Source organism: Marmota marmota, unplaced genomic scaffold, assembly GCF_001458135.2.
Source record: "Marmota marmota marmota unplaced genomic scaffold, marMar, whole genome shotgun sequence".
NCBI lineage: Eukaryota > Metazoa > Chordata > Mammalia > Rodentia > Sciuridae > Marmota > Marmota marmota.
In genome coordinates this window covers 146,198-163,660 of record NW_025999853.1, presented here as the reverse complement: position 1 = coordinate 163,660, position 17,463 = coordinate 146,198, and the positions used below count along the sequence as shown (strand labels likewise).

At 55.9% G+C, this 17,463-nt stretch overlaps 1 long non-coding RNA gene across 1 annotated transcript; it reads right to left on the bottom strand.

Moving 5' to 3' along the window:
* Positions 1–10,397: 10,397 nt before the first annotated feature.
* On the bottom strand, positions 10,398–14,787 carry LOC125616323. Its single transcript, XR_007346944.1, has 3 exons — positions 14,500–14,787; positions 12,725–12,808; positions 10,398–10,496 (listed from the first exon to the last, which is right to left on the bottom strand). It is a non-coding gene; the product is annotated as an uncharacterized LOC125616323 (long non-coding RNA).
* Positions 14,788–17,463: the final 2,676 nt, after the last annotated feature.

Below are 17,463 nucleotides of genomic sequence, written 5' to 3'. Positions count from 1 at the left end.
CACGTCGTACGAGTGTGTGCGCGGGACCGGACGGTGACGGGCGGGCGAGCGGACAATGCGGCTGGCGGAGGCCCGCGCTGCGCGAGTGGGGCCAGGCGGCGCGCGCGTGGCCGAGTGTGTATGTGTGCGCCCGTCAGTCAACGCTGACAGGCCGAAGCTCATTGGCCAGACTCCGCCGGCCGTCTCCGCCCACCGTCACCACCCATTGGCCGGCTTTGAACACAAAGGCCCCGGCTCGCCCCGCCCTCCGCGTGGGCCGGGCCGCTGTGCTCGCTCAGCCCCCCAGTTCGCGCGTGGGAGGCACCGGCAGGTGCAAACCAGGCCTCAGGAGCCCGCGGCGGGAGCCCGCTCCGGGGCTGGGGCTCACCTGGGTGTCTGTGGAAGGAAGTCGCGGTCTGGTGGCCTAGAATGCCAGAGATCGCCCCGTGTGCGCCTCACTCCACGAACACCTCCCTGTCTGCGGTGCCAGGGCCCTAGGGACGTTAGGTTTGGGGAGGCACAGGCCCGGGAAGATGGCCCGCGGGAATGGTGGGGGCTGAAGACCCTGGCTCCGGGCCCGCCCTGGGAGCTGGCGCTGTTAGCTCAGAGCAGGTTCCGTGTAAAGATCGTCAGGGAAGGCTTGCTAAACGCCCGGGCACTTGAGTAATTGTCTTCTTCGCCAGCTATTTCTACACCCATTTTAACGCCAGCTATTTCTACACCCATTTTAAAGACAAGGAAATAGGCTAATAGAGGTATTGAGTTTCTTGCATAAAACCACACAGAAAGAAGCAAATTTGAGACTAGAAGATCCCTCCACGTCCAAGCCCATTTTATTGTTTTGTTTTTCCGTTTCAGCGTTGGCTTTGGGATCCCAGGCCTAGCAGGAGGCTCCCCATCTTTCAGAGCCCCAGAGTTTCACAGCAGCTTTTCTGTTTTAAGGAAGGAGCTTGCCACGGTCGGTGCCCCAGAGGGCAGAGCTGGTACCTGTTCCACCTTTCTCCAACCTGGAATGAGTGCTTGATACTGAATGAGCAACAGTGCCCTCTGATTCCAGGGGTCTTTCCTCTTGGGTCCCACCTGCCAGCTCTACAGATACCACAAGTGTACAACTGGGGACAGACACTTCCTGTACAAGCTCTCTCGCTCTCTCTCTCTCTTTTTTTTAATATCTTTATTTTATTTATTTATTTATCTTTATGTGGTGCTGAGGATCGAACCCAGGGCCTCGCACATGCTAGGTGAGCGCTCTGCCACTGAGCCACAACCCTTGCCCCTGTACAAGCTCTTTTAAGATGAAACTGAGTGCTGCTATTTCACTTATTGAAATGCAGAGAGGAAACAAGACAGATGACCAAATGGTGGAAGTTGGTGCAGGAAGATGCTGGGGTAGGGAACAGAGGAAACTGAGGATCTCCTGCTGAGTTGGCTCCAGCCCAACTCTGGATAAAAGCAGCCCCCCTTTCTGGGCTTCCATTGTCCCACCCGAAAAGGGTGGTGTCATCTGCCCTTAGGGTATCTTAGGACAATCCCGTTGTTGCTCCTGGGCTTAGACTTGGAGCTTGCTGAGGATCAGGGCTGGCTGCTCTCTGATTATGTACTGAACAGCAGATTAAAGGGAGAACTCAATATATTAATATTCTGTAAACTGAAAATGTTATGGTAATTTCATTTCATGTAGTGATAGTCTTTCCTCCTTTTAATTATTTTGTATTTAATATTTCTACTATAAATTTTCTGTTTTGTATTTCTGGGTAGTTATTGCTAATCTAGAGGAAAAGCTATTCTTTATTACACTTATCTCATATCAAAGTATATTACTTAAGTAAATTTTTATGCTTTTAAGTTATATAACAACATTAATAACAGCAAAAGTACAGTTTCACTTCTTTTCTAAGCTTTTCTTGTAATTTTCCTGCTATTTTTTTATCAAATAAAAAATGTTAAGTCAATGATAAGTACTCATAGTAATAATAGCCATTGTTATTCACTTAATATTATATAATAATGTTATTCACTTAATATTGACTTATAACATTCTTTAGTTGTTCATCAGGGCTGGTATGTTATTTCTAGAATTTGGAGTAGCCTTTTATTTCCTTTATGTAATTTCTTTAGACCCCTGGTTATTGCAGCATCCTTATTTTTAATCCATGTTAAATGTTATCAAGTGCATTTAAAATGAAAAGTGATTTTTGTTTATTCTGAATGTCTATTATCATATAGTGAATTATTAAGTTACTGATGTTGAAGTGGACTACATTTCTTAAATAAACTCCACCTGGAACTAATGGATTAAAAAAATTAAAAAAAATAAAGTGAGAACTCAGATTAGCCACGGCATCCAAGTAGGGGAGGGGCCCTCTCAACTCCCCATCACCAAGGTGGTCCCCAGTGCTTTCCTCACCAGTTCCAGTGGAGCCTCCACATTCCTACCCCTTCACTGCAGAACCTGCTCCCCTCTATACCAACGACCTGGGCAGAGTGAACTGCTCTCCAGAGGGTCCTGGTTTGTGAACGCCAGGCTCAGGCCACAGGCCTCTGAAGCTGTGCTGCCTCTGTGAACCTTCAGTATGTGGAATAGTGGTCCCCACAGATTATCAGGTACTAATCCTGGAATCTGTGACTGTCACCTGAATGGAAAGTCTTTGCAGATGAGATTAAGGTTTGAAGGGAGAGATTACCCTAGATGATCAGGGTGGGCCCTAATGCAATTCCAAACATTCTTTTTATAGGGACACAGAGAAGAGGACATGTTGTTTATGACCTTATGGCTACCTATTTCCAATTCTGGTCTCTAGAACTGTGTGAGAATACATTTCTGTTGCTTTAAGTCACCAAGTTTGTGGAGATTTGTTACAGCAAATCTCCTACAGAAGACAAATGACCCTTGGAAAATTCTTGGCCTTGGCATTCAAGGTTCTCATAATTGTGCCAGGACCTTCCCCTTGTCCTGACCATCCTCACTTGACACTCCCATTGGACTTCCTGCAGGACACCACTCCTTGTCTCCAGACCCCTCCCACCTCATGAGTTGAACCAGGAAGCAAAAAAAAGACCACCAACTCCAATTTTAAATCAAATGAAAGCAAGGTTGTACTGTGTACACAAAAGCAGGCCAGCGACTGTCTCTCCCAAAGCCAGGCTAGAGATCAGCCCCAGCTCTCCAGGTAAAAGTTTTTATAGCATGAAAAGTTACAAAGGGGGGGTGTCTTGGGAACGCACAGCTAACAGGATTCTGGCAAGCATAATACAAGGGCAGATAGCAGGGTAATGATCTACATGGCGTAACATTTTAAGGTAGGGAGTAAATTGAGATTCCAACTTCAGAATTTTGAGGTGCCGCTGAGGTTTTAGGGAGGGTTGTTATCTGGTCAGAGAGAGCCAGGCATGGGTGAATTTGGAGCCCGGGCAGGAATTTCAAACAAGTTTAAACATCAGGTTGTCAGGACAAATAAAAATCTTAGTATTTTATAATAAAACAGAAATGAACTTTTCATCACTTTGTGACGAGATGGCTCCCAATCTGAAGATGGAATTAGGCTGGGTTCATCACATGCCTCCCCTCCTCTGCAAACTCAGCGTCTCTTCCCTTCCAGGCTCTTCTCTCTGCGGCCCTTTTCCTCTCCCATTTGCTCTGTTCTTGCTCCATTTTTCTCTCATCATGATTCCATAAACCGTGGTGGGGAGGGGACAGCTTTGCCCCAACCAGAGCAGGGAATCAGTGACAACTGTGCTCCTCAGAGCAGAACCACGTGATAACTTGCCTGGTTGCCTGGCATTAGACCTTTCTGGCCCCTTCCTTCATTAAAACAAAACAAAAACCAAAAGAGCAAAAGGACAGAATTAGGGACTGGGGGTGTCGCTCAGTTGTAGAGCAGGTGCTCAGCATGCACAGGAGCTTGGGTTCCATCTCAGTACCAAAAAATAAATATATAATTTAAAGTTATATTGGTACAAAGATGGCTATACCCTAAACTTGATACTTTAAAAAGTATTTATTTTTTAGTCGTAGGTGGACACAATATATTTCATTTTTATGTGGTGCTGAGAATCGAACACGTGTGCTAGGTGAGCACACTACCACTGAGCCACAACCCTAGTTCCATTATATTTAATATTTCTCTTTTTTTTTTTTTTAACTGAGGATTGGACCCAGGGCTCGTGCATACCAAGCCAGTGCTCTACCACTGAGCTACATCCCCAGTCCATTTTTCAAATTTTACTTGGAGCCTGTGGAGCCTGCTGGGAATAGAACTTTCAGAAGGCAACCTGTCAGCAGGCGGGATGCAAGGCCAAGTTAGCTGGCTGTGAGAGAGGTCTCTGGAGCCAAAGGGAACACACACAGCCCCCCTTAAAGTTGAAGGCATTGATGTCAGAGATAGAACTCATTCTGCCCGGGCACAGATGTGTCTCACCAGAGACCCGTGCTGAGGAGATGAGCTGGGTTCCAAAGAGTGGCCGCAGCATTGAGCTAAGAAAAGAAAGCCCAGGACACAGAAGTAGTTCTCATATGGAGGGTGGGATGGCTCTGCGACCTCAAGGATCAGCTTCCACGCTGGAAGGCGCTGGAAAAGAGTGCGTGCACCCGGACTCTCTTTATTTTTACGGGGGGGGNCAGGGGTCTTTCCTCTTGGGTCCCACCTGCCAGCTCTACAGATACCACAAGTGTACCACTGGGGACACACACAAAGGAGTTTCGACAGAATGTTCTTCACCAAATAAGGCAGGTGATAAGGTTTCAAAGGGGGTTGTCCAATCCCACTGGGTAACGCCCAAGACCAGAGCTGAAGCATACTTCTTTGCCCAGGGAAGTTGAAGGCCACTGGCTTCGCACAGCGCTGCGGTGCCAGGCCAACAGCCCCTTTACTCAGGGCTGGGGGGGTGCTTAGCTCGCGGGCAGGCGGCCTCCCACAGTTGTGCTTCTCTGTACAAAGCAAAAAACAGCACAGTGACTCCTGGTGGCAAGCCAAACCCGAGTAATCTGGGGGAAGGTGACTCGTGTCCATGGAGACAGTGGACAGTTCAAGCCCCATTCGGAAGCAACTTTCCTGCTAAGGCCATGCGATGCAGAGTCTGTGTCATGCGGTCCCTTCAAGGATTTCAATTAATGCCAAAGAAATTAAGATGGATTTGTGCTCTTGGGAAAAATGTTTGTCTGTTGGTTTTGAGATGGGGTCCCTCAGCTGCCCGGGCTCATCCTGCACTCCAGGTCACGCCATGCTCGGTTCTCCTGATGTACAAGAAATCAAGATGAAAATATTTCATGGGCCCCTAAAGCTCAGGTGCCATGCCCAGGAGAAAGGTTGGCAGTGGGCCCCAGTCGCTCCCACTCCAGCCACTGCCTGCACGGGGCCCACCCAAGCACCCCGGCTCCTGTTAGGACAGTGCGAAGCAGACTGTAGGGCAGAGAGAAGAGCCTGGGGAGCAGATGCCGAGCGTGCAGACCAGGAGGGACGAGGGGCAGGAGGGTGGGAGGTGGGTCTGAGTGTCCACAGGAAGTCTAATGGGGGTGTCAGTGAGGATGGTCAGGAGAGAGGGAGGGCCCTGGCACAATCATGAGCACAGCAAGGAGGTCCCACTCCATGGAGGCTGCGAATGCACTTGAGGACAAGGAACCCACAGCCCTGATGTAGGCCAAGTGCACCACTTGCTCACTCTGTGACCGTGGGTGAGTTACTTAACCTCTCTGAGCCGTTTTCCTTATTCATAAAATGCAACTAATAATCACAGCTGTCGTATCTGCCACACCAATTGGCTCTGTGATCTTGGACAAGTCAGCCAGATTCTCTGGCCTGCATTTTCTCAGGTGTGAGTTCAAGTGAGGAAAGGGACATAGACGTCCAATTACTGCCCACCTACACGCGTGGTCTTGGGTGCAAAGAGGGAGATGAGGCTCCTGGTGTGTTCTGGACCCATAGTCAAGGTCAAGTGGATTCTCTGTGCTTCTGGAGACCAGGGCCTCCCTGTTACGCCGCTGTGGCAGTTCCTCTCTGCCTCACCCGTGGACACATGGCAGGTCCACAGTAGGTGCCTGGCATGCTGTGAGAGTCTCCAGCCACCTCCTGCAACCAGAGTCACCTCCACTTCCCCTCCCCGCTCTCAGCGTCAGTCAGCAGCCAGGATGTTGGCGTCTGTCATTTAGCCATCACAGGCAGGCCCTGGCGGGGGTGGGGACTTTTATGTCAGGCTCCCTGGCAGCAGCTATCAGTGGGCGGTAACCTCAGAGGAGCTTGGTGGCCCCAGCTCCCAGGGGCTGTTCCTCTGCCTCCCCAGGATTGATGTGGGCTTGCTCCTCTAGCTGCCTGGTCTGCTAGGGGCGTATTTATAGACTCTTTCATCCGGAGAGCTCAAAGAGCCCATCACCAGGAGGCGAGCTCAGCTCAGCTTGTTTTAAGGAGGAGGTCGGGCCCGAGGAGGGGCAGCCTCCAGGTCACAGAGGGTCAGCTGGTGCGCCAGAGACAGAATGTGGGTCCGTGACCACAGGGCACAGAGATGGCCCAGACTCACGGATGAGTATGCCTTAGTCACCGCCATCCCCCCCACGCCAATTACAGGGCCTGGCTCCTAATAAATGCTCCATGGTGTGCACTCCCAGGCTTCAATTATCTGACCCCTGGTGTGGCCTCCAGGTGGCTTCAGGTGCAGACCTCCTGCTGGCCTCCTTCCCTCCTAGGGCCTCGCCTATGGCCTCTGCCACTGCAGAGCCCTTGGTCAGGATGCGTCATGGCCTGCAGAGCCCTTCTCCGTTTCTCTGCCTGATGAAGTCCTGCTAACCTTCGGGGACAGGCTCCGTGTCTCTTCTTCCCTGAGGTTTCCTAGTCCAAGTTCTAGCCATCTGGTCCACACGGACATCTGCCTCAGCTCCCCACCATCTGTCCCCTAGGATGGGAAGAGTCCATGTCCATGAGCCAGGTGCTGCTATCCCAGCAACTCAGGAGACTGAGGTAGGAGGATCGAAAGTTTGAGGCCAGCCCCAGCTACTTAGTGAGATCCTGTCTCAAAATAAAAAACAAAAGAGCTCAGTTGTGGAGCACCAGAGTGGGTGGGGAAAAGGAAAAAGAGTACTTGTCCACAGACCCAGAGGACATCACAGGGATTAAACTGCCTCGTGCTCAGAAAGCATGAGCTACGATTATCACCTGCCCCTGTGTCACCCCAGACCATGCCTGGCTCTGTGGCCACAGGGAGGAATGGCCTGGGTGGGTTGAGCCCTCAAAAGAAAGGGGGGCAGGGCTGGGCCTCTGCGGGAGCTACAGGTCAGAACTCGGGCTGACATGGCCGGCTTGCCTGAGGCCCCCGTGGGAGGCCACCCCTCCTGGAAACTGTCACTATCTCTTGACACATTCACCAGAGACTCCACTTCTCTGGGGACATTTCTGGGCTAGTGGTGCAGACAGGTTTGAGACTCGGACCCGGACCCAGGTGAGACACAGGCCCCAGGGGGGATGCAGAGCCCTAAGGATCCCCTGTGTGACCAGGGATTCTGTATGTTTTCATAGCACAATTTTTTTTTTTGAAAAAGTTTCCCTCCTACCACAAAGATATTAAAAATTATAATTTGCGGCTGTGTTAGTATAAAGGCAAACATAATTTGGGCCTGATTGAATTCATTTTTTCCTTCTGATAAGAAATAATAATCACAACATTTCCATTGGTCTCTAAAAGTTCATGGGCCCTGGCAGAGCTCCTCTGTGTAATGGAGAGTTGAGCTGCCCCAACTGTCACTCGGGGGATCAGAGAAGCGGCCAGAGGAAATGATCCAAGGGCTAGAAGAACAGACGGGAAATAGCAGGGAGTTGCCCAGCTCACGGGCGGCTGCCTGATGGACAGGCCCACTGCAACCTGGAACTGTCGCCTCTGCCTCTGGGCAGAGCTGGGCGGCCGGGAGCAATCCAGATACCCCAGTGCCATCCTCCACCCTCCTCCAGCTCCTCCTCTGGGGCTGCAGCACGCCCCTTCACTCAGCCTTGGCTTCCCGCCTGCAGAAAGGGGAGAGTAATCGTCCCCTCCCCTTCCCCACAAGGTGGCTGTGGGGTCAGAGGAGGAGGCAAGGCTGAAGTCCTCCAGGGCAGCGGAGAAGGACCCAGGGAGCTGATGACTCTTGCCTGGGGCAGCAGTGTGATTGGGGCGTGGCTGGCCCGCTTTCCAAGGCAGGCGTGGGCATCAGAGGGAGCAGCACTGAGCACCCAGGGTGTCCTGCTGAGTCCTCACGGAGGCTGTCCAGCAGGTGGGCCCTTGACCATGGCTGGTGCCTCCTTTTTAAAACTTTTTTATGGTACTAAGGATGGAACCCAGGCTCCTTACCACTGAGCTCCATCCCCAGCCCTTTATTATTTTGTATTTTGAGGCAGGGTCTTGCTAAGTTGCCCAGGCTGACCTTGAACCTTCTCCTGCCTCCATCTGCCAGGTCCCTGGGATTACAGATGTGCGCTGCTGCACCGGTTGCCAACGGCATCTTGATCTGGGCCCTGGTTCACTTGGTTCTCCTTTCTTCCTCTCCCACTGCCCATTTTTTTAGGGACATTACTTGTTGCTGGCCACTCTTCAGGTGTGGGGAGGCGGGTGGCCGGCCTTAGTGGTACACAGTGGGGCGGGGCAGGGCTGCGGAGGCTAATGTGCCCATCTGCTTGGCCCTGACAGGCTGTGGCACCCCTTGGCCAGCAACTGAGGGTCCCGTCTGCACACCTGTGCGTCGTGTCCAGCAGTGCAGGCAGCTGCCGTCCCGGGGTCTCCAGGGGCTGCGGGGCCAGAGGCTCCACCTGACGTGACTCAGGCAGTAGGACTTTGCCAGAGCTGCCCGTTGGAGAAGGCACAGGGGCATCTGCAGACTTGGCAGAGACATTTTAACACTGTTGCAGGGATTCCAGGGTAGAGATGTACTGGGTTGGGGGTGGTGTCAACTGACCAGCATTTTGAAAACGGGGCCCTTGGAGCACAAAGGAGAGATAGGTCCAGAGAGGGTATGGCCTGTCTCTTANCTGTTGCAGGGATTCCAGGGTAGAGATGTACTGGGTTGGGGGATCCCTGCCCTGATTCCTGGGGTCTCTTGGCAGATATCTCGGGGGGGGGGTGGGGACCAGGATGGAGAACTTGTCCCTGTTCTGTCAGCAGCCTGCAGAAATCAAAGCCCACCAGAGCGGAGGAGGGCTTGGGGGGGGGGGCCGCAAATGGGATGGAGGCTGGGACCTTCGCGAGTCTGAGCCTGGCCACTGAGCCCACGCGGCTGGGTGCTCACGAGCTGCCCAGGTGGGCTCAAGCCTGGGCTAGTGAGACACGAGAATCGGTGTCACTGGGGCCATTCCTTGGAAGCATCTCCAGAGGAGCTGAGGTCCCCCTGTCTTCTGCAGCCTCTGGGCTTCAAGCCTCTTGAGCGTGCTGTGAACAACCGTTTCTCTTTGGCATGGTATGGTGGGAGGCCCCTGTCAACACAGTGAGGTACACCTGAGTCAGGCTGGTGGCAGCTGGCAGGAGACCTGGTCTGGCCCACGTCTAGGTGACAACACTCCCTGCTGGACAGGGGCCAGGGACACCCCCTCCTACCACACTCTTGTGCTGTTGGCAAAGACACCGACTGGGCAGCCAGGGAGGGGCTGGAACACACCCTGGCTTTGCCTGTCCCTTGGGACAGTCACTGCTGTCCCTCCCAGGAGGGAGGCGGGGTCACCAAGGCTGGAAATGGAGCTACCCTGGGCTCACTCTCAGGACCCCTTATTCTAGTGAGGACCAAAAGGCAACCATCCCTGTGTGAGGTGGTCGCCGAGCCCACCCCGCCAGGCCTCAGGTGCCCCACCTTAGTCATTGTGAGACCTTGTCAGACACCGCCCATCTCAGAGGACGATGATATTTTGTAGGGTTATTGCAAGGGTCAAATGAAACGATTTTCATTTCAAATGATTTTTAATCATTAAAAATAATCTAATATTAATTAATTAATTAATCTGGGCTGCACATTTTAGATCAGGAAGGACTGGGACCCTGGGTGCACCCTGGGTGCACTTCGGCCTGAAGTCCAGGGAGCCTCACTTGGACTGGGTCACAGAAGTGTCAGAATCCTGAAGGACAGCAGGCAAACAGCCTGGGTGGCCCTCGCTGCTCTGTCAGCGCCTGGAGAGATGAAGCAGGTTCCAGACACTCAGGCATACAGACACATGGGCACACAAGGCCGCAGAGACAGACAGGTACAGAAACACACAAAGTTGCAAGGAAACATGGACAACACATACTCACTCCTGGGAGCCCCTGTGGGTCCTGGCCTCCCCCACCTGCTCTCCAGGTGGAGTAGGGAGGTGCCATTGCCAGACTTTTTTTTTTTTTTTTCCATACTGGGGACGGAACCCAGAGGCACTCTACCACTGAGCTACACCCCCACTTTTTGAGACAGGGTCCCACTAAGTTGCTGAGGTTGTCTTGGACTTGCCTTCCTCTTGCCTCAACCTCCTGAGTTGCTGGGATTGCAGGCGAGCACCACCTTCATTACCAGACTTTTGAACATGTTATGATGCTGATCCATGTCCCTGGGGTAAGAAATAGGCAGGGAAGAGATGAAGGATGTGGTAAGGCCCCAAGGGGACCCTGGGGAAAAGGTAGGCAGGGTCAGGGGAAGGGGCTCCCCTAGGACACATGGGGTATAAGGGTGTGGGGTTGCCCACTTAAAGCCACTGCCACCCTGGGGATGCCCAGGTCCAGGAAAGCCCTCCAAGCCCCAATGAGGGGCCATAAGGGACAATGGTGGGGCCCGTGGGTGCTCAGGAATGAGGAGGCTATAGTCTTCAGGGTCCACCACTAAGGAGGGAGTCAGCAGTGTGGCCTTGACCGAGTTCCAGGGCCAGCCCCCGCCCGGGAGCAGGTGGGCCTGGATGCCACCCAAGCTGAGCAGCTGCTGTGACCTCGGCCCATGCAACAGTTCGCTAGAATGTTCCCAAGATCTGAGGAGAGGCTCCCTGTCCACTGTCCCACTGCAATGACAGCTGCTCCTCTCTATTGGCTTGACCCACAGGGGTTCCCTGAGCAAGTATTTGAAGATAAGTATTCTGCTGAGATGACGTCAGCGAAGATAGTGGTGACGATGAAGAGAACTGACCTGGCCAGTTACCCTGGATCCCACCCTGGCCACAGGGCTGGCACCTGAGTCCAGGACTGTCGTGTCAATGAGGCTGAGCAGGCGGAGTCCCTGGAACCAGGCCCCCTAGTCCGGGTGCATCTCCCAGCTAAGAGCCGTGCCAGGCAAGGGGAGGGCAAGCTTGGCCCATGCTGCCCCAGCAAGGGGCGATGGCCAGGCCAGGCTGGCCCAGGAAGGAAGGCACTGCCTGACAGGCTTGGGGTGTCATGGAAAGGGCCGCGGGTGTCCCAGCAGACTTGGTCCCGGGCTCACCTGTTCCTTTAACTCAGGGAAGGATTGGCTCAGCCTCCTCCGTGGGCCTCGGTTTTCTCCCAGGAAGGGGCGTGGCCATTGATTAACTCAAGGAACCTCCGCCAGACTTACCTTTTCCCAGAAAGAATGAGAGAGGCCTGGGTTCCTGGGCCCGGTTCCCCGGGGAGAGGGCTACTTCCTGGATCACTCCAGCAACGGAAGGTCCTTACACCTTGTCTGCCTCGGCCCTTGCTCTGGCCGCTCCCTCTGCCTGGAACTGGTCACCCACTTAGCCACATGGCCCATTCCCTAGGGGCCCTCCACCCCACAGTCCCGGGAACTGGGGATGCCTGGGGTGTGCCACGCTAGCCCAGAGGCGGCCACCGCTGGTCCTGGTGGAGGGAGCAGCCCCGGTCTCTCTCCCCGACTTGGGAGGGAGCCAGGTGACCAGGGCGTGGCCTCGCCTCCCTGGGCCTTGGTTTCTGCAACTGTTAAAAGTGGGATGATGACATGTGCCTCAAAGGACTCTGGGAAGGATGGAATTAGAAGGCCTTGAACTTAAATGAACCCTCCCCTCCTCTCTGGCTCCCTTCCAGACAGTGCCTCGGCTGGCCATTCTAGAATCAAGGGCAGAGGTCCAGGAAAGTGGGTCTCTCGAGAACACTGGGCTTCGTGTCTGCTCGGCACAGCCTCCCTAGGCTGTGTGACCCGGGTCAGGGCACTGAACTTTTCTGGGCTTCAGTTTCCTCACCCTGTCCTCACAGATGTGAGCGGGGGTGGAGGAGGACTGCCTGGGACGGGGTTATTTTGGGCCTGCGGAACAGGGCGAGGAGCTGTTCCCAGGGAGACGGTAAGCTGGGGAGGCAGGCCACAGGGTGAGGTGCGCCTAGGGTGTCTGCTGACTGGGGAGGACTGAGTTGGCTGAGGGGACTGGCCCTGCTTGCACTTCCTCTGGGGCTGAGGGTGGCCGTCCCAGGTTGCCGTGGGTCTAGAGAGCAGTGTCTGTCCCCTAGGTAGACCAGCAGGCAAACCTCAGAAAAGCCCAGAAGGGCTGAGAAAGGAAATTCTGGGATGGCCCCTGATCTGCACAAGGACCCTTATTACAAGCTTCTCAACCAGCTGCGTCACCTTGTCCTCTGGGGGGAGTCTGGGTCACTGCGCCACCCACAGAGCTCCAGGGAGGTGCCCAGTGTGGAGGGAGGCGCTGAGGGATTGGGGTTTGGACCCTAGGCAGGAACCTGGGAATGACCCTCTGGAGGAAGTGGCAGTGCGGTGTGGAGGTAGATCTTTGAGGGCCGGTTTGCCCTCCAGCCTGTCCTATCCTCTCCTGCCCCCAGCACGGCCCCCCCACCATACCACCACCAGGGCAGGAGCAGGTGAACCATGTCATACCCACACGTGACCACAAGAGGTCGCCCCACACCGTCAGCAGCAGCGAGACAAGCCTGGCACAGGGCTCAGAGGAAGGAGCTCATCCTGTGGAAAAAGCAGGATGAACTGGGTAAGGATGGAGAATTGACCCTCTGGAGGTCAGTCCTGCATGAGCCCCGGGTTGGGGGTGGTGTCAACTGACCAGCATTTTGAAAACGGGGCCCTTGGAGCACAAAGGAGAGATAGGTCCAGAGAGGGTATGGCTGGCCCCAAGGACACACAGCTACCTTGTGGTGGAGCAGAGAGTGTGTTCCCGCCCAGGTCCTCACCTCCTGGCTTGTACAGGGCCTTCCCATGGTTGGGGCACACACGAGGAGCTTGAGGGGGGTTGCCCTGGATTTTGGGCTGCGCACGGTGCAGATGAGATTGGAGAGGGCAGGCTGGGGAGGATCGTGGGGTGTGGGCATGGGGGTGAAACTGGCTCTTCCTGAGGTACAACATGTCCCAGTTGGCTTGGACCTCGCTGATCCTGGGCCTGCAGACCCAATCTCTGGATGTCCAGCACACTGGCCCTAACGAGGGGTGGTGGGACCAGGACAGTTTGGACCCTGAGGACAGGTTCAAGATTTCAGTGTCATCCAGGGGCAGTGAGGTTAAGCCGAGCTTACGACATGGCGCTCTGCTGACTGCGGGTAAGATGGAGTGGGACTCGGGAGGAGGCCACTGCTTTCCTGTGCCTGTGGTGTAGCTTGAGGCCCAGCTCTATCCTTGGCTAGAGGATACCCTTGGCTCAGAGCTGGGAGAAGAGGCCTGAGTTTCTAAGGCCCTGATCTGTGGCGTGACCATCCCACAAGCCGCCTGCCCGGCTCCTGACACTGGTCCAGTAATAGGGGACCAGTGTCCGCCCCCCCCCCCCATCCGCCTTCAGTGAGCCCCTCCCTGCCCATAGATCCCCGGCTGCCGTAGCCCTCCCTCACCTTCCTGGGCTACCTTCTGAAATCCTTTTCAGGCCCAGCTCAGACACTTCCTCTCAGAAGTCTGCAGGCCAGTCCTGGCCTTGAGGCCTCCCCTCCTCGGGGCTCCCCAGCACCTCCAGCCCACGGGAACCACCACCCCTCTAGCAGGGTTTGTCCAAGACCTTGGCAGTAGGCGTGCCACCTAATGGCAGGGCCCACAGCACATGAAGCTCCTGGTGAGAGGGATGGAGGGGGAGGGAGGATGGAGCCTGGGTCAGAGAGGCCCAGAGAGCCTAGAGAACCAGCCAGGGCCTGTCTTGGAGTCCCGAGGGTCCGAGCTCACTCTGATGGGGAGGCGGGAGGGACGGGCCTCTCCCCAGCACGCAGCAGCATCCTGCTTCTGACCTGCAGGACCAGGTTGGAGAAGGCAGGGCTGGCTCCAGTTGCTCGGTGACAGAGGCCCGTCTGCCCTGGACAAGCCTCACAGATACTGGTGCATCACCAGGGTGGCACTGACCCCTTCCACAGGCCCCTGAGCCGAGGGTGGGGTGGCGAGAGAGCGGGACCATCCATGTGTCCTCCAGGCCCTTTCCCCACACCTGGCTTCCAACATTCAGTGGAGCACACTGTCACCTCCCCCCGTGTGGCAGCCAGACCTGCCCATGGACACCATCACCCCCTTCACTACCACATTTCTACTCACCTCAGTGAATGAGGCCCACAAAATCCGCCCCTGCCAGCTTCCCCAGAGCCCTCTCACTGTCACACACTGGGCCCCTTCACTCTGGCTGTGCCCAGGCCTTGTCCTTGGAAACTGCCCTGCTCTTTCGTCCTCCTTACTTGTGCCCGCACTCCTGCTCTGCCTCAAGGCCCCCTCTGGGTTCAGCTCCACGTCCTTCCTGAAGAGGCAGTTCAAAGCAGGCGCAGTGGTGCAGGACGGAGCACGGGGTTGGGGTCTTTGTCTTGTGAAGAATGAACTCCATAGACACAGGGTGACAGCAAAGTAACAGGATGTATTAGATAACAGGAAAAGGCCGGGTGCGGTGGCACAGCGACTTGGGAGGCTGAGGCAGGAGGATCACAAGTTCAAGGCCAGCCTCAGCAATTTAGAAAGGCCCTAAGCAACTTAGTGAGATCCGGTATCAAAAATAAAAAATAAAAAGTTCTGGGGACATGGCTCAGTTTTTAAGCACCCTTGGGTTCAATCCCTGGTACAAAACAAACAAACAAACAAAAAAAAATTGGCAGGAAGTTCTGATGAATGGATGACAAGGATGTTCACTTAATAACCATTTATTGAGCGCCAGAAGTGTACGCAACCCTGTGCTAAGTGCCACAGAGAATCTTGCCAGGCCCCTCAGCTTCTACAGGCCCCAGACCTCCAGAGCAGTCAAAAGCAGGGAGGTTCTGAGCCCACGGTGGTCAGGGAAGGCTCTAGAAAGGGCTTGAAGAGGTTCCTGTTGGGAAGGCAGCCCCAGCCCTGCCAGCCTTCCTCCAGGAAGTCTCTTTAAAGTCCCCACCCCCAGGCCAGGATGGTCCCTTTGTCCCGAGTGGGCTCAGCACTCACCTGAGCTCCTGGGATACCTGCTGAGTGACCGCTGGGAGGACCAGGACAGCAGGCCGGGCCCCGTCTGCAAGTGAGGCTGGAAGCTGCTGTCGCGGGCAGCCGAGGCCTAGGGCCTCTGGCTTGCTGCTGGCTAGGCCCCCGGGCGACACCTGGCCACGGAAGCTACCCAGGCTGCACTGGCCTTCCCTCCTCCATGCCTCAGCCTTCCCAGTGGCCCTCTGGGGTCAGAAGCAAGGATCTCTCCCCACTCCATACACACGGAGGACGGGCTCAGGAGACAGAGGGACTCACAAAAGGCCACATGGCTGGCAAGTGGCAAGACTGTGCTAGAACCCAGGTCTAATGGTGACACCCACGTGCTCCCCGCGCGCTCCCTGTGAGCAAAGGGGCTCCCCCGCGGGAATCCACTCATGCTGCTTCTGGGTTTCATCCTAAGAACCAGGTCGAAGCCCAGCCGTGTTGGTACTGTCAGACCCGACACCCGGGGCTTGTTGTGGCAGGCCTGGGAGCTCGGCAGAGGGCATCGGAGTCAAAGGAGAGGGATCAGGCACTTTCCTGGTTACAGATGTGCCTGCCACCGCGAGCCTCCCGGAGAAGTCTCTTCCATCTTTTCTACCCATCCACCCACCCCACCGCCCACCCGTCATTCCACCACCCACCCATCCACTGGTCCATTCATCCTTTCNGCTCTGCGCCCTGGGACTGGGTGCTGCTGTGGCCAAGCCACCCTCCCCTCCCAGACCCAGGGCGCAGAGCTAGGGAAGGAGTCTGCTCAGCGGAGGACTGGGAGCAGGGTGGTGACAGTGGCCAGGCTGGGACTCCACAACCCCCAGACACCCCTGCCTGCTAGGGCCAGTCCTCTGGAGAAGCTGTAGGAGGGTTAAATGAGATACTAGGTTGCTCTGTACACTTCCACGGCGACATTAAACGTCTACCCAAGATTCCCCACCAGCCCCACGAGTTTCAAAGGTGGCCCCCACCCCTGGGCAGGCAGCAGGCCACCTCTTGGTCGCCAAGTCCTGGACCTGCGCCTCCTCACGCCGGCGGCCTCAGTGTCCTGGCCTCAGTGTCCTGGCGCACGCGGCTACTCAAGGGAGGCGAGCCTCTGCTGGTGGGGCTGTGGCCCCAGGGGAGGGACCCGCGTTTCACCCCAGGCACTGGGGCCCTTATGTGGACGGGGCACACCAGGCGTGGGGACCTGGTGTCAGGCAGACCCAGGACAGCCCTGTGCTCTGAGAGAGGCAGCGGCTGTTGCGAGGTGGACAGCTGTGGAGGTGCCTCTCAGCTGGACTCTGTGCCAGATCGCCCCCCTCCTCCAGCCCCAGGGGAGCCCCTCTCCTCCAGTGGTGGGGAACCTCCCGGCTCACCGGCCCCAGGAAATGCCGAGGCCTCTTTCCACACCACTTCCTGGAGCCTCCCTTCCTGGAGCCCAGGACTCCCTGAACCCCACCTGCTCTCTACTAGCAAGTTACACTTCAGCGGGCTCCCCGCCCCCCTCCAGGGGCGCTCTGCCTCGGAGTCACCCCCCACCCCAGGCCCTTTCTGCTTATGCTGAGAAGGGTCTCACTAAGTTGCCGAGGCTGGCTTCGAACTTGCCATCCCCTGCCTCACTTTCCCGAGAGGCTGTGCACTGCTCTTCCATCCCTAGGTCCCTTCCCTCACTAGACTGTGGGCCATTGGCCAGCAGGATGGCTGCTTTCTGTGGTCATGTCCCTCTCCTCTTCCAGCAGCCTGTGGGGAGGCCAGGGCAACTGGCTGTCACAGGCCTCCATGGGAAACTGCCACGGGCCCTGGTCACTTATGTAACAGTGACCATGCCACCCTGGGAGCAGGAGGGTCTGCCGCAGAGGGATGTGATGGGGGGGGCTTCCCACCAGTGGCACCACTGCTCTGTGTCGCGAGGGAGGGGCACTGCACAAGGCCCATCTCGTGAGCTCAGCCCAGTCCTGGGGGGCTGGCAGGAGTGCCCAGCAGCGACAGCCCCACTGCGGGTTAGGGCTTGGGAGGCAGGCGCTTCCTGTTCCACTCCACAGGCCACAGCCGGGGCGCGGAAGCCCTAGGAGCAAGGCTGAACCCGGCCAGACCTGGGGAGGTTGGGTCTACACTCCTGGGGCCACGGCGCCACCCGCCACCCCGCCGAGGCTGAGCCAGCCTCACTTGCGGGCTCCCACATGCAGCAGAACAGATGCAAAGCAGGTGGTGGATCCGCAGCTATTCCAGGCCCCGGCCCCCTCCCA